The following is a 16,248-nucleotide window of genomic DNA, read 5'->3' as shown; positions in this document are numbered from 1 at the left end:
GAATGGGAGGTGAACAGTAAGGCCGCCCGTATTAAACAGCGGCTCGGGCGCCATTAATGGAGAGGAAGGCGGGCGGGCATGGAAGTCAAAGGGCTCGCTTCCAAGGGAGCCCGCGCATCATAAAGCTCGCACGCTTCCCGGTGAGCCTGCGCATTGGAGGACAGCTTGCACACCTCTCGGTCAGCGTGTGCACCGGACTGCGCTCGCACGCCTCCCGTTCAGTCAAGGTCAAGCAGCTGTCCGCACGGCACCTGCTACAGCCATTAAAACCAAGACACGTGGCGTCACGTGAATGGTTAACAGAACGTACACGTTTTGAATTATACAAACGTTTGAGATATTAAGTGGCAGCTATTTTTTCAAAATGCCTTTGTTGGCAGTCATTATTCGAGTGCGCCTTCTCTCAAAATGGACACACAAAATACCACATCATGTCGGGCGCCATTCCATGATAGCATGCCAAGTTTCATGAATTTCAGACGAGTTTTGGATTTACTAGAATTTAAAACCAGGCATCTCAATGTTTTGTCGGCAATCAACGGTGCCCTGGTGTTTGAAATTCATTCCCATTTATTGCATGGGACCTAAGCATGCACCCAAGGACACAGATTTGATTTTTCAACCAATTTATATGCACTGGAGCATGTGCATGTAGTTCAAATTTGAATTATGCACATAAATGCATTGAAAACTCAGTTAATGCATAAAAATGTCCAAATGAACCTCGAAAAATCACAAAAATTGGCACAACACTCATGTTGTTCTATGTTGACATGAGAAAATTTTTGGAAGCAATAAGAGGTAGTGGATATCGTTTCGCACCCAAAGGTGGGACGTTCCCTACCGAAACCATGATGCTTGTTGTGAGAAGCTCTGGTTTGTGAGAAGCATATACGCAAACCTGCCCCAAACGGGACAAATTTTTTACCACAGCATGTTGATGCCGCTCCATGAAAGCATGCCAAGTTTCATGAATTTCAGACGAGTTTTGGATTTACTAGAATTTAAAAACGAGGCATCTCAATGTTTTGCCGGCAATCAACGGTGCCCTGGTGTTTGAAATTCATTCCCATTTCTTGCATGGGACCTAAGCATGCACCCAAAGACACAGATTTGATTTTTCAACCAACTTATATGCACTGGAGCATGTGCATGTAGTTCAAATTTGAATTATGCACATAAATGCATGGAAAACTCAGTTAATGCATAAAAATGTCCAAATGAACCCCGAAAAATCCCAAAAATTGACGCAACACTCTTGTTGTTCTATGTTGACACTAGAAAAATTTTGAAAGCAATAAGAGGCAATGGATATCGTTTCGTCCCCAAAGGTGGGACGTTCCCTACCGAAACCATAATGCTTGTTGTGAGAAGCTCTGGTTTGTGAGAAGCATATACCCGAACCTGCCCCAAATGGGACAATTTTTTTACCATGGCATGTTGATGCCGCTCCATGATAGTATGCCAAGTTTCATGAATTTCAGACGAGTTTTGGATTTACTAGAATTTAAAAACCAGGCATCTCAATGTTTTGCCGGCAATCAACAGTGCCCTGGTGTTTGAATTTCATTCCCATCTCTTTCATGGGACCAAGAAATTCACCCAAGGACACACATGTGATTTTTCAACCAACTTTAGTGCATTGGAGCATGTGCTTGTAGTTCAAATTTGAGTTATGCACATAAAATGCCTAGAAAACCCAGTTAATGTATAAAAAGGCCAAACGAACCCCAAAAAATTCCAAGATTGAACACAACACTCCTGTTGTTCTATGTTGACACTAGAAATTTTTTGAAAGCAATAATAGGCAACGGATATCGTCCCGTCACCAAAGGTGGTACGTTCCCTATCGAAACCATCATGCTTGTTGTGAGAAGCTCTGGTTTGTGAGAAGCTTATACCCGAACCTGCCCCAAATGGGACAAAATTTTCACCACGGCATGTTGATGCCGCTCCATGATAGCATGCCAAGTTTCATGAATTTCAGACGAGTTTTGGATTTACTAGAATTTAAAAACCAGACATCTCAACATTTTTTGCCAGCAATCAACAGTTCCATGGTGTTTGAATTTCATTCCCATCTCTTGCATGGGACCTATAAATTCACCCAAGGACACACATGTGATTTTTCAACCAACTTTGGTGCATTGGAGCATGTGCTTGTAGTTCAAATTTGAATTATGCACATAAAATGCCTAGAAAACCCAGTTAATGTATAAAAAAGGCCAAACGAACCCCGGAAAATTCCAAGATTGAACACAACACTCCTGTTGTTCTATGTTGACACTAGAAATTTTTTGAAACCAATAAGAGGCAATGGATATCGTCTCATCCCCAAAGGTGGTATGTTCCCTATCGAAACCATCATGCTTGTTGTGAGAAGTTCTGATTTGTGAGAAGCTTATACCAAAACATGCCCCAAATGGGACAAAATTTTCACCACGGCATGTTGATACCGCTCCATGATAGCATGCCAAGTTTCTTGAATTTCAGACGAGTTTTGGATTTACTAGAATTTAAAAACCAGGCATCTCAACGTTTTGCCGGCAATCAACAGTGCCCTGGTGTTTGAAATTCAATCCTATCTCTTGCATGGGACCTAGAAATTCACCCAAGGACAAACATGTGATTTTTCAACCAACTTTAGTGCATTGGAGCATGTACTTGTAGTTCAAATTTGAATTATGCACATAAAATGCCTATAAAACCCAGTTAATGTATAAAAAAGGCCAAACAAACCCCGAAAAATTCCAAGATTGAACACAACACTCCTGTTGTTCTATGTTGACACTAGAATTTTTTTGAAAGCAATAAGAGGCAACGGATATTGTCTCGTCCCTAAAGGTGGTACGTTCCCTATCGAAACCATCATGCTTGTTGTGAGAAGCTCTGGTTTGTGAGAAGCTTATACCCAAACCTGCCCCAAATGGGACAAAATTTCACCACGGCATGGTGATGCCGCTCCATGATAGCATGCCAGGTTTCATGAATTTCAGACGAGTTTTGGATTTACTAGAATTTAAAAACCAGGTATCTCAACGTTTTGCCGGCAATCAACAATGCCCTGGTGTTTGAAATTCATTCCCATCTCTTGCATGCGACCTAGAAATTCACCCAAGGACACACATGTGAGTTTTCAACCAACTTTAGTGCATTGGAGCATATGCTTGTAGTTCAAATTTGAATTATGCACATAAAATGCCTAGAAAACCCAGTTAATGTACAAAAAAGGACAAACGAACCCCGAAAAATTCATTGCCATTTCTTCCATGGGACCTAAGCATGCACTGAAGGACACAGATTTGATTTTTCAACCAATTTTTCAACCATGGAGTGCGACCGCTGGCAGGTCCGCTACCATGGTGGAGCGGCTAGGCTCAATTTCCCCTTCGGCACATGTCCGGTCCACCTCGTTCCACCGAAGCTAGGGGTGGTGAGTTCGGCTATGGCGCAGGAGGACCGCGAGGCGTGGGAGCGTCTCGAGGCCGAGGCCGCCGACGAGGCCTACATGCAAGAGCTCTGCCGGCGGCACCCGGAGCTCGTGGAGGCGGAGCGGGCGATCTTTGCCAGCACGGAGGGTGCGCGAGGTTATCGCGCTCTCCTCCAATGACAAGGTCAAAGGCGGCGAGGACAGCGGCGCGGAGGGCGGCGAGGTTATCGCGCTCTCCTCTGATGATGAGGTCGAAGGCGGCGACAACGGCGGCGCGGAGGGCGTTGAGGTGGGCCCCCAGGACGAGGAGATCGACATCGACGAGTGGAGGAGTGCCTTCCCCAACGTCCCCGACGACGGTACTGGCCCGGACCCGGCTCGCGACACACCGTACATGACGAGGAAGGATTGGCTCGACCTCTACTTTGACCTAAAGTAGTTTAGCTTAGTTTAAATTTATGTTTTATGTTCGGTTATGCAAAACTATCTATGTTTATGTTTGAATGCATGCTACTTTCGGTTGAACCTGCTTTGAACTTGATCAAATTGAAGTTTACAACCTTAAGTTTAGGGGATCGACTAGAAAAGGCCAAAAATTGTTGGAGTATATATATATCCACTAAGGGTTTTAGTCCTTTAGCTTTTTAAGGATCGCCTAGAGATGTCCTTATGACTTGTTTATTTCAGTTCTTCACAATGTGATGCTCTATATGTGCAACTATTTTCTGTGCAGTTCAATTTCCTCAATAACAGTTTCAACAATACCACTATGAATTACGATATTTGGTTGCTGTTAAGGATATTGCAGTTAACATGCCTTTTCGTTTTTCAATTGTTGTTTAGCAACATGCATTGTACTGAATGACTAAATATGCAATCCCAGGCTACATAGCAACAAGGAAGAGTGTTACCTTAATGTTCTGATGATGTCTAGATATACATGTAATAAAATCTTATATAATGGGATGGATGGAATGTTGTACTACATCATTTTTCAATTGTTGTTTAGCTTCTAATATTAACTTGGTGCTTTTAGGTACATATATCATTGCCAAGGATCCACACTTCGACCCTTTCTGCGCATGGAGCAATGAGATATTCATGAACCAGCATCAAGTGAGGAAACTGATAAACATTGTTACTAAAATGGGTCAAAAGATGTCAATCGAACTATTTGTTTACACTTTATGCAAGACAACAGTGAACTGCAGGATGGTAAGTAAGAACCCTGTAGCCTTCTTTTTACTGCCCGTAATGAGTTGTGTTAGATGACAATCTGTGAATCGTTTTTCTTTTGCAGTGGATCCTGAAGCAGTTTACTCAAGATTACCTCTCAAACTACATGATTGGCGGCCGACCATCACAAGGGGTTGGACTAGAGTCCTGCATGCCTTCTGCATCCAGGAGAGCACAATGGGGCCATTCTGCTTCACCTTGTTCTGCAACTGGAATGTATGTCGCCTCTTTCTTTACCATCTGTAATAGTACAAGTATAGAACCCTGGTACATCATTCTTTATTTGGTGCTTCTGTAATTCTTAAACATATGTACCTGTGAATCGAATAATGCATTGGTTGTTTCAACCTAATGGATATGAATAAAGCTATAGCCTACTTTCAAGTTTAAATTAGGTACAATTTTAAATAGCAACAATTAAATTAGGGCAAAATTACGTTGTGCAGGTCATTACGGCACACACGGTTGGTAAAACACAAACGTTTGCGATATACACCATAATCCGAGACGGTTCACAGAGAGGAAATGTGTGCAAGCATGCATAGAGTTGCCGTTCGCAAAGCGTGTGTGATGTCAGACACTATCACATACGGTGCGGGAAAACTAAATGTGTGTGATTGTCTACCTATCGTACACGGTTTATAATCATGAACTGTTTGTGATGTGCCAGGCATCATAAATCTCCCGTGCCAGGAATCTGCCTAGAATCTGCCTGGAAAGCTCCCGTGCCTAGAATTTGCCTGGTTTTAGGCAGAACCACAAAACTCCGACTGCGATGGCAATGCGAGCACAAACGAGTAGCAAGGATGAAGTGTTTGGGATATTCGAGATATCGGAAACGGTTATATAGGGACAACTGTATGCATCAAGGCTCCCTATCCCCGACTGTTTCTAGGTCGTGTGGGAAGGACCCCCTACCGCCCACACTCACTTGGCGACGGTTCCAAATGCCGTCGCGGAAAGGGGTAAAAAACCGTTTGTTTAGGACCGACGCGCACCAGTGCTCATTGCCGCACAGAAGAATTATGTCCTTGATGCACCGCTAGGTGGAAGGCCTGCTGCAGGAGTAGATGCTGATGTTTTGAATGTCTGGCAAGCTCGATCTGATGACTACTCGATAGTTCAGTGTGCCATGCTTTACGGCTTAGAATCGGGACTTCAAAGACGTTTTGAACGTCATGGAGCATATGAGATGTTCCAGGAGTTGAAGTTAATATTTCAAGCAAATACCCGAGTTGATAGATATGAAGTCTCCAACAAGTTCTATAGCTGCAAGATGGAGGAGAACAGTTCTGTCAGTGAACATATACTCCAAGTGTCTGGGTATCATAATCACTTGACTCAGCTGGGAGTTAATCTTCCAGATGATAGTGTTATCGACAGAGTTCTTCAGCCACTGCCAACAAGCTACAAAGGCTTCGTGATGAACTATAATATGCAAGGGATGGAGAAGACAATTCCCGAGCTCTTCGCAATGCTCAAAGCTGCGGAGGTAGAAATCAAGAAGGGGCATCAAGTGTTGATGGTTAACAAGACCACTAGTTTCAATAAAAGGGGCAAGGGAAAGAAGGGGAACTTCAAGAAGAATGGAAAGCAAGTTGCCAATCCTGGGAAGAAGCCCAAATCTGGACCCAAACCTGACACTGAGTGCTTCTACTGCAAAGGGACTGGTCACTAGAAGCGGAACTGCCCCAAGTATTTGGCGGATAAGAAGCATAGCAAAGTGAACAAAGGTACATTTTATATACATGTTATTGATGTGTACCTTACTAACGCTCGTAGTAGCACCTGGGTATTTGATACTGATTCGGTTGCTCATATTTGTAACTCGAAACAGGAGCTACGGATTAAATGAAGATTGGCTAAGGACGAGGTGACGATGCGCGTCGGGAATGGTTCCAAGGTCGATGTGATCGCCGTCAACACGCTACCTCTACATCTACCTTCGGGATTAGTTTTAGACCTGAAAAATTGTTATTTGGTGCCAGCGTTGAGCATGAACATTATATCTAGATCTTGTTTAGTGCGAGATGGTTATTCATTTAAATCGGAGAATAATGGTTGTTCTATTTATATGAGTAATATCTTTTATGGTCATGCACCCTTGAAGAGTGGTCTATTTCTGTTGAACCTCGATTGTAGTGATACACATATTCATAATATTGATGCCAAAAGATGCAAAGTTGATAATGCTAGTGCAACATATTTGTGGCACTGCCATTTAGGTCATATTGGTGTAAAGCGCATGAAGAAACTCCATGCAGATGGACTTTTGGAATCACTTGATTATGAATCATTTGATACTTGTGAAGCATGCCTCATGGGAAAGATGACTAAAACTCCGTTCTCTAGAACAATGGAGCGAGCCAATAACTTACTGGAAATAATACATACCGGTGTATGCGGTCCGATGAGTGTTGAGGCACGCGGCGGTTGTCGTTATTTTTTTACCTTCACAGATGATTTGAGTAGATATGGGTATATCTACTTAATGAAACACAAGTCTGAAACATTTGAAAATTTCAAAGAATTTCAGAGTGAAGTGGAGAATCATCGTAACAAGAAAAATACAATTTCTATGATCTGATCGCGGAGGCGAATATTTGAGTTACGAGTTTGGCCTTCATCTAAAACAATGTGGAATAGTTTCACAACTCACGCCACCTGGAACACCACAGCGTAATGGTGTGTCCGAATGTCATAACCGTACCTTATTAGATATGGTGCGATCTATGATGTCTCTTACCGATTTACCACTATCGTTCTGGGGTTATGCATTACAAACAGTTGCATTCATATTAAATAGGGCACCGTCTAAATCCGTTGAGATGACACCGTATGAACTGTGGTTTGGCAAAAACCTAAGCTGTCGTTTCTTAAAATTTGGGGTTGCGACACTTATGTCAAAAGGCTTCAGCCTGATAAGCTCGAACCCAAATTGGAGAAGTGCATCTTCATAGGATACCCTAAGGAAACAATTGGGTACACCTTCTACCACAGATCCGAAGGCAAGATCTTTGTTGCCAAGAATGGAACCTTTCTAGAGAAGGAGTTTCTCTCGAAAGAAGTGAGTGGGAGGAAAGTAGAACTTGATGAGGTAATTGTACCTTCTATCGAATTGGAAAGTAGCTCATCACAGAAAATTGTTCCCGTGATGCTTACACCAACTAGAGAGGAAGCCAATAATGATGATCATGAAACTTTAGATCAAGTTACTACTAAACCTCGTAGGTCAACCAGAGCACGATCCGCACCAGAGTGGTACGGTAATCCTGTTCTGGAAGTCATGTTACTAGACCATGGCGAACCTACGAACTATGAAGAAGCTATGATGGGCCTAGATTCCGATAAATGGCTAGAGGCCATGAAATCTGAGATAGGATCCATGTATGAGAACAAAGTGTGGACTCTGGTGGACTTGCCCGATGATCGGCGAGCCATAGAGAATAAATGGATCTTCAAGAAGAAGACTGGCGCTCATGGTAATGTTACTGTCTACAAAGCTCGACTTGTCGCGAAAGGTTTTCGACAAGTTCAATAAGTTGACTACGATGAGACTTTCTCACCCATAGCGATGCTTAAGTCTGCCCGAATCATGTTAGGAATTGCCGCATTTTATGATTATGAAATCTAGCAAATGGACGTCAAAACTGCATTCCTTAATGGATTTCTTAAAGAAGAGTTGTATATGATGCAACCAGAAGGTTTTGTCGATCCTCAAGGTGCTGACAAAGTATGCAAGCTCCGACGATCCATCTATGGACTGGTGCAAGCATCTTGGAGATGGAATATACGCTTTGATGAGGTGATCAAAGCATATGGTTTTATATAGACTTTCGGACAAGCCTGTATTTACAAGAAGGTGAGTGGGAGCTCTGTAGCATTTCTAATATTATATGTGGATGACATATTGTTGATTGGAAATGATGTAGAATTTCTGGATAGCATAAAAGGACACTTGAATAAGAGTTTTTCAATGAAAGACCTTGGTGGAGCTGCTTATATATTGAACATCAAGATCTATAGAGATAGATCAAGACGCTTAATAGGACTTTCACAAAGCACATGCCTTGATAAAGTTTTGAAGAAGTTCGAAATGGACCAGTCAAAGAAAGGGTTCTTGCGTGTGTTACAAGGTGTGAAGTTGTGTCAGACTCAATGCCCGTCCACTGTAGAAGATAGAGAGAAAATGAAAGTCATTCCCTATGCCTCAGCCATAGGTTCTATCATGTATGCTATGCTGTGTACCAGACATGATGTGTCCCATGCTATAAGTTTACCAAAGTAATCTAGGAGTGGATCACTGGACAGCGGTCAAGAACATCCTGAAGTACCTGAAAAGGACTAAGGATATGTTTCTCGTCTATGGAGGTGATAACGAGCTCGTCGTAAATGGTTACGTCGATGCTAGTTTTGACACTGATCCAGATGACTCTAAGTCACAAACGGGGTTTGTATTTATATTGAATGGTGGAGCTATCAGTTGGTGCAATTCCAAGCAGAGCGTCATGGCGGGATCTATGTGTGAAGCGGAGTATATAGCTGCTTCGGAAGCAGCAAATGAAGGAGTCTGGATGAAGGAGTTCGTATCCAATCTAGGTGTAATACCTAGTGCATCGGGTCCAATGAAAATCTTTTGTGACAATACTAGAGCAATTGCCTTAGTGAAGGAATCCCGATTTCACAAAAGAACAAATGCATCAAGATACGCTTCAACTCCATCCGTGATCAAGTCAAGTAGGGAGACATAGAGATTTGCAAAATACATACGGATCTGAATGTAGCAGACCTGTTGACTAAGCCTCTTCCACGAGCAAACCATGATCAGCACCAAGACTCCATGGGTGTTAGAATCATTACAATGTAATCTAGATTATTGACTCTAGTGCAAGTGGGAGACTGAAGGAAATGTGCCCTAGAGGCAATAATAAAGTTATTATTTTATATTTCCTTATTCATGATAAATGTTTATTATTCATGCTAGAATTGTATTGATCGGAAACCTAAATACATGTGTGAATACATAGACAAACACTATGTCCCTAGTGAGCCTCTACTTGACTAGCTCGTTGATCAAAGATGGTTAAGGTTTCCTAACCATGGACATGAGTTGTCATTTGATAATGGGATCACATCATTAGGAGAATGATGTGATGGACAAGACCCATCCGTTAGCTTAGCATTATGATCGTTCAGTTTTATTGCTATTGCTTTCTTCATGTCAAATGCATATTCCTTTGATTATGAGATTATGCAACTCCTGGATATCAGAGGAATGCCTTGTGTGCTATCAAACATCACAACGTAACTAGGTGATTATAAAGATGCTCTATAGGTATCTCCGAAGGTGTTTGTTGAGTTTGCATAGATCGAGATTAGGATTTGTCACTCCGAGTATCGGAGATGTATCTCTTGGCCCTCTCGGTAATAGACATCATAAGCTTGCAAGCAAACGACTAAGGAGTTGGTCATGAGGTGATGTATTACGGAACGAGTAAAGAGACTTGCCAGTAACAATATTGAACTAGGTATGAAGATACCGACGATCGAATCTCAGGCAAGTAACATACCAATGGACAAAGGATATAACGTTTGTTGTCATAACGGTTCGACCGATAAAGATCTTCGTAGAATATGTAGGAGCCAATATGAGCATCCAGGTTCCGCTATTGGTTATTGACCGGAGAGGTGCCTCGGTCATGTTGATACGTCTCCAACGTATCTATAATTTTTGATTGTTCCATGCTATTAAATTATCTGTTTTGGATGTTTTATATGCATTAATATGCTATTTTATATTAGTTTTGGGACTAACCTATTAACCTAGGGCCCAGTGTCAGTTTCTGTTTTTCCTTGTTTTGAGTTTCGCAGAAAAGGAATACCAAACGGAGTCCAAACGGAATAAAACCTTTGCGATGATTTTTCTTGGACGAGAAGACACCCAGGAGATGGAGATCAAGTCGGAAGAGCCACGAGGCGGCCACAAGGGGGGAGGGCGCGCCCCTTGTTGATGTCTACTACGCAACCTTCTTCTTGTAGACGTTGTTGGACCTACAAGTGCAGAGGTTTGTAGGACAGTTGCAAATTTCCCTCAAGTGGATGACCTAAGGTTTATCAATCCGTGGGAGGTATAGGATGAAGATGGTCTCTCTCAAACAATCCTGCAACCAAATAACAAAGAGTCTCTTGTGTCCCCAACACACCCAATACAATGCTAAATTGTATAGGTGCACTAGTTCGGCGAAGAGATGGTGATACAAGTGCAATATGGATGGTAGATATAGGTTTTCGTAATCTGAAAATATAAAAACAGCAAGGTAGCAAGCGATAAAAGTGAGCATAAACGGTATTGCAATGCATTGAAACAAGGCCTAGGGTACATACTTTCACTAGTGCAAGTTCTCTCAACAATAATAACATAATTGGATCATATAACTATCCCTCAACATGCAACAAAGAGTAACTCCAAAGTTACTAATAGCGGAGGACAAACGAAGAGATTATGGTAGGGTACGAAACCGCCTCAAAGTTATTCTTTCAGATCGATCTATTCAAGAGTTCGTACTAGAATAACACCTTAAGACACAAATCAACCAAAACCCTAATGTCACCTAGATACTCCAATGTCACCTCAAGTATCCGTGGGTATGATTATACGATATGCATCACACAATCTCAGATTCATCTATTCAACCAACACAAAGAACTTCAAAGAGTGCCCCAAAGTTTCTACCGGAGAGTCAAGACGAAAACGTGTGCCAACCCCTATGCATAAGTTCACAAGGTCACTGAACCCGCAAGTTGATCACCAAAACATACATCAAGTGAATCACGTGAATATCCCATTGTCACCACAGATAAGCACATGCAAGACATACATCAAGTAATCTCAAATCCTTAAAGACTCAATCCGATAAGATAACTTCAAAGGAAAACTCAATCCATTACAAGAGAGTAGAGGGGAGAAACATCATAAGATCCAACTATAATAGCAAAGCTCGCGATACATCAAGATCGTGCCAAATCAAGAACACGAAAGAGAGAGAGAGATCAAACACATAGCTACTGGTACATATCCTCAGCCCCGAGGGTGAACTACTCCCTCCTCGTCATGGAGAGCGCCGGGATGATGAAGATGGCCACCGGTGAGGGATCCCCCCTCCGGCAGGGTGCCGGAACAGGGTCCCGATTGGTTTTTGGTGGCTACAGAGGCTTGCGGCGGTGGAACTCCCGATCTATTCTGTTCCCCGATGGTTTTAGGGTATATGGATATATATAGGCGAAAGAATTCGGTCAGGGGAGCCACGAGGGGCCCACGAGGGTGGAGGGCGCGCCCAGGGGGTGGGCGCACCCCCCTGCCTCGTGCCTTCCTCGTTTCTTCCCTTACGTATACTCCAAGTCTTCTGGATTGCTTCTGTTCCAAAAATAACTCCCCCAAAGGTTTCATTCCGTTTGGACTCCGTTTGATATTCCTTTTCTGTGAAACACTGAAACAAGGAGAAAAACAGAAACTGGCACTGGGCTCTGGGTTAATAGGTTAGTCCCAAAAATAATATAGAAGTGCATAGTAAAGCCCATTAAACATCCAAGATGGATAATATAATAGCAAGAATACTTCATAAATTATAGATACGTTGGAGACGTATCAGCATCCCCAAGCTTAATTCTTGCTCGTCCTCGAGTAGGTAAATGATAAAAGAAATAATTTATGAAGTGTGAATGCTAGCAGGTGCACAAGTTTGATCAATGATAATTTCAATCACCTTTTCTATCATCATCATATGTCATAACAGTAGCTCAACTCATAGAACTTTTCATGATCAAGTAACAAGCTATTCACATGTTAAAGTATAGATCATAAACTTTCTTGAAAATTAACAAACCGTGTTATTAGTCATCAAACAATTACAATTCATCTTATTTTCAGGAAGAGTCTATGTCAGAGCTTTGATTTAGCAAACTCCACATACTCAACTATCATATAGTCTTCCATGATTGCTACCACTCAAAGCATATTTTTAGAACAAATAGCATCCATCGAACACAGAGAAAGATAGGGGCTTAATGTTTCGCCTCCTAACTTATTTATCATATAGATAATTGTCAACAATAATAATTCATGATCAAATATATTTGAATGGCCATATATGCTTAGATATTTCTCCACCACATGATGCTTGCCAACTAAAAGGTAGGTTGGAATGAGAAGGAATACTACTGACTCTTGCATAAAAGTAAAAGATACGCCCTTCGCAGAGGGAAGCAGGGATTTTTAGAGGTGCCAGAGCTCGAAGCAAAAACAGAGATGAAAATAATTTTGAGAGGTATGCTTTCATTGTCAACATAACAACCAAGAGTTCCCAATATCTTCCATACTAGATACATTATAGGCGGTTCCCATGCAGAAAGGTAATTTTTTTACTCCCCCTCCACCAATATTCACACTCCACGGCTTGTCCGAAACAACGGGTGCCATCCAACTATCAACATTCCTGGGGGAGTTTTGTTTAAATTATTTGCGATTTTGTTTTTGATCTTATGATCATAGGACTGGGCATCCCAGTTACCAGCCATTTTCTCGTGAATGATGAGCGGAGTCCACTCATCGTGAGAATAACCCACCTAGCATGGAAGATACTGACAGCCCCCAGTCGCTACATGAGCGATTCAGGCATACAAAACAGATTATTATTTGAAGGTTTAGAGTTTGGCACATGCAAATTTACTTGGAACGGCAGGTAAATACCGCATATAGGTAGATATGGTGGACACTCGTGGAAGAAACTTGGTTCAAGGAATTTGGATGCACAAGCAGTATTCCCGCTTAGTATAGATATTTTGGCTAGCAAAGGATTCTAAATAGCAAGCACCACATGTTAGAGGATCAATAACAATATAACTTCTATACAAATATACCCAAGCATAACTCATTATGTTGTCTTCCTTGTCCAACTTCAACTAATTTGCTCAGGTTTGAAAATAATTAATGGGGCTCACTATCATAGAAGATGTCCAAGATAGTATATTTATATGTGAAATCTCTCTTCCTTCAATATTCTTTCATGAATTGTTCAAGTGACCAATAAAATGTTTGCTAACCTTCAAAAAAATTACCACCTCTACTTCTTATATGTGAAGGCATTACTCCCCATGGGAAAGGCATATGAAACATATATAATTTCAGATTTATGACATTCAAATCATTCAACCATTTACTCATAGGATATAAGTGAAGCACACGAGTAAATGACAAACTACTCCAAAAAGATATAAGAGAAGATTAATGAGTAGTTAAATAATTATGTAGCTATGTGAAGACTCTCTCTCATTTAAGAATTTCAGATCTTGGTATTTTATTCATACAGCAAGCAAAGCTAAAGAAAATAAAATGGCGCTCGAAGCAAAACACATATCATGTGGTGAATAAAAATATAGCTCCAAGTAAAGTTACCGATGAACGAAGACGGAAGAGGGGATGCCATCCGGGGCATCCCCAAGCTTAGGCTCTTGGTTGTCCTTGAATATTACCTTGGGGTGCCTTGGGCATCCCCAAGCTTAGGCTCTTGCCACTCCTTATTCCGTAGTCCATCGAATAAGTCCCTAAGCATAGAAATTTTATTACTCTCCACATAAGCGAAATTCTTCTCATTCGGAATAGTGGGAGTATCATAAGAGACTCGAATACTATAAATTGTTTCCACTTTAAAAGAGTAATGTTCAGAAAAAGGGTACTCATAATCATGACAAGTTTTATAAATATAATCATCACTACTTTTTATAGCATAAGTTTCTTCACAATAATCATCATAAGTAGCAACATTGTTCTCATCATAATCGATTGAAACCTCTTCCAAGATAGTGGACTCATCACTAAATAAAGTCATGACCTCTCCAAATCCACTTTCATAAATATTATAAGATTCAACATCCTCCAAAATAGTGGGATCATACTTCCTAAAGTTGACACTCTTCCAAACCCACTTTCATCAATATAATCATCATAGGTAGAAGGCATGCTATCATCATAACAACTTTGCATATCAAAACTTGGGAGGCTAAAAATATCATCTTCATTAAACGTAGCATCCCCAAGCTTGGGACAAACATTAATTTCAGCAAATATATTCTCAAATGTTTCATCCTCATCAAACATTGCATCCCCAAGCTTGGGTCTTTTCATATCATAAGAATAATCACTCTCATTATTAATAGTATGGATAGCACCAATAGTATGGCAATTATCATCATCACAATGAGTAGTACGAGCAACATCATTTGGGAGGGATACCTTTTTACCTTTGCTTCTCCATTTTTTCTTTTTCTTCTTCACATCATGTGCGGGTTTATCCCTCTTTTTAGAGCTCCTTATTAATGAGATTGGTTGAATAGAAGGCTCCTCCTCGTTACCCGATTCATCATAAGAAATAATAGGAGAATATTGGGAAGTCTCTTCCCTTTCATTAGTATTCTCTTCATCTTCTATTTGTTTTCTTGTCTTTATGTAATTGGCAATATAGGGATTTTCAATGCAATTCACCGCACAATACATATAAATTTCCTCTAGATCAAAATCAAGACGTTTATCACGGGCAAATACTGGAAGATAGTTAGTTATACGTTTGATTTCTTTATAACCCATAAGCAAACTAAGTTCATTATGATGTGCAAGGGAAATCAAGTCATCATTAGATCATGAAACAGTTTGCATCGGATAGTTAAATGACCACGTTCATTGCAAAGTTCACAAGTACGGCTAAGAAAATTTAAATTTTTAGCACAAACATCTAGCCTTTCTTGCAACCATTTAGTTTCTAAGTACTTATGCCTCTTACAAAATCTATCTTCCCTTTTTGGTATGTATTTGCAAACTCTATGCACCACAAAAATCGACATGCTTATAAGAGACATTTTCATCATGACTAGTGCAATCATCATTAGTACTATGGATATTGAAATAGTTCATACTAACAACATTGCAATCATGCTCATCATTCAAAGATTTAGTGCCAAACATTTTAATGCATTCTTCTTCTAACACTTTTGGCGCAATTTTCCTTTCCATCATACTCACGAAAGATATTAAAAAGATGAAGCGTATGAGACAACACTAAAAAAAAAGACACATCCGTGACATTTTGGGCCGAACGAATTTTTTTTCTGTCATACATATGACACTTCTATGACGATAACTGTGACAAACCCGGTATCATCATAGATGTGGTGGGCTCCTACTTCTATGACAAAAAATCATGACAGAAAATGGGCTTTTCGTCCTGGGCGGGCCGGAGACGCAGCTGCATGACATTCTTTGGGCCGTCCATGACGGAAAAAACCATGGTAGAAGCGAGGGCGAGGAAAATTTCGGGGAGTTCCCGGTTACAGTGGGACGTCGGGGGCCGAGCGATGCGCGTTTCTCTCGTACACGTACACGCGTGTGTGCGAGGCGTTGGCTCTAACTGAACCCGAGCGAGGCGTTGGGCTCTAACTGAACCCGAGTGATTGCACTGCAGGCTACGCGTTACCGAACTCGAGCGATTGATCGATGGCTGTTAACTGAACCCAATCAAGCGATTCCTTCGCTA

The sequence above is a fragment of the Triticum aestivum genome, chromosome 6D (assembly GCF_018294505.1).
Source record: "Triticum aestivum cultivar Chinese Spring chromosome 6D, IWGSC CS RefSeq v2.1, whole genome shotgun sequence".
Lineage (NCBI taxonomy): Eukaryota > Viridiplantae > Streptophyta > Magnoliopsida > Poales > Poaceae > Triticum > Triticum aestivum.
Note: the sequence above shows the minus strand (reverse complement) of the source record.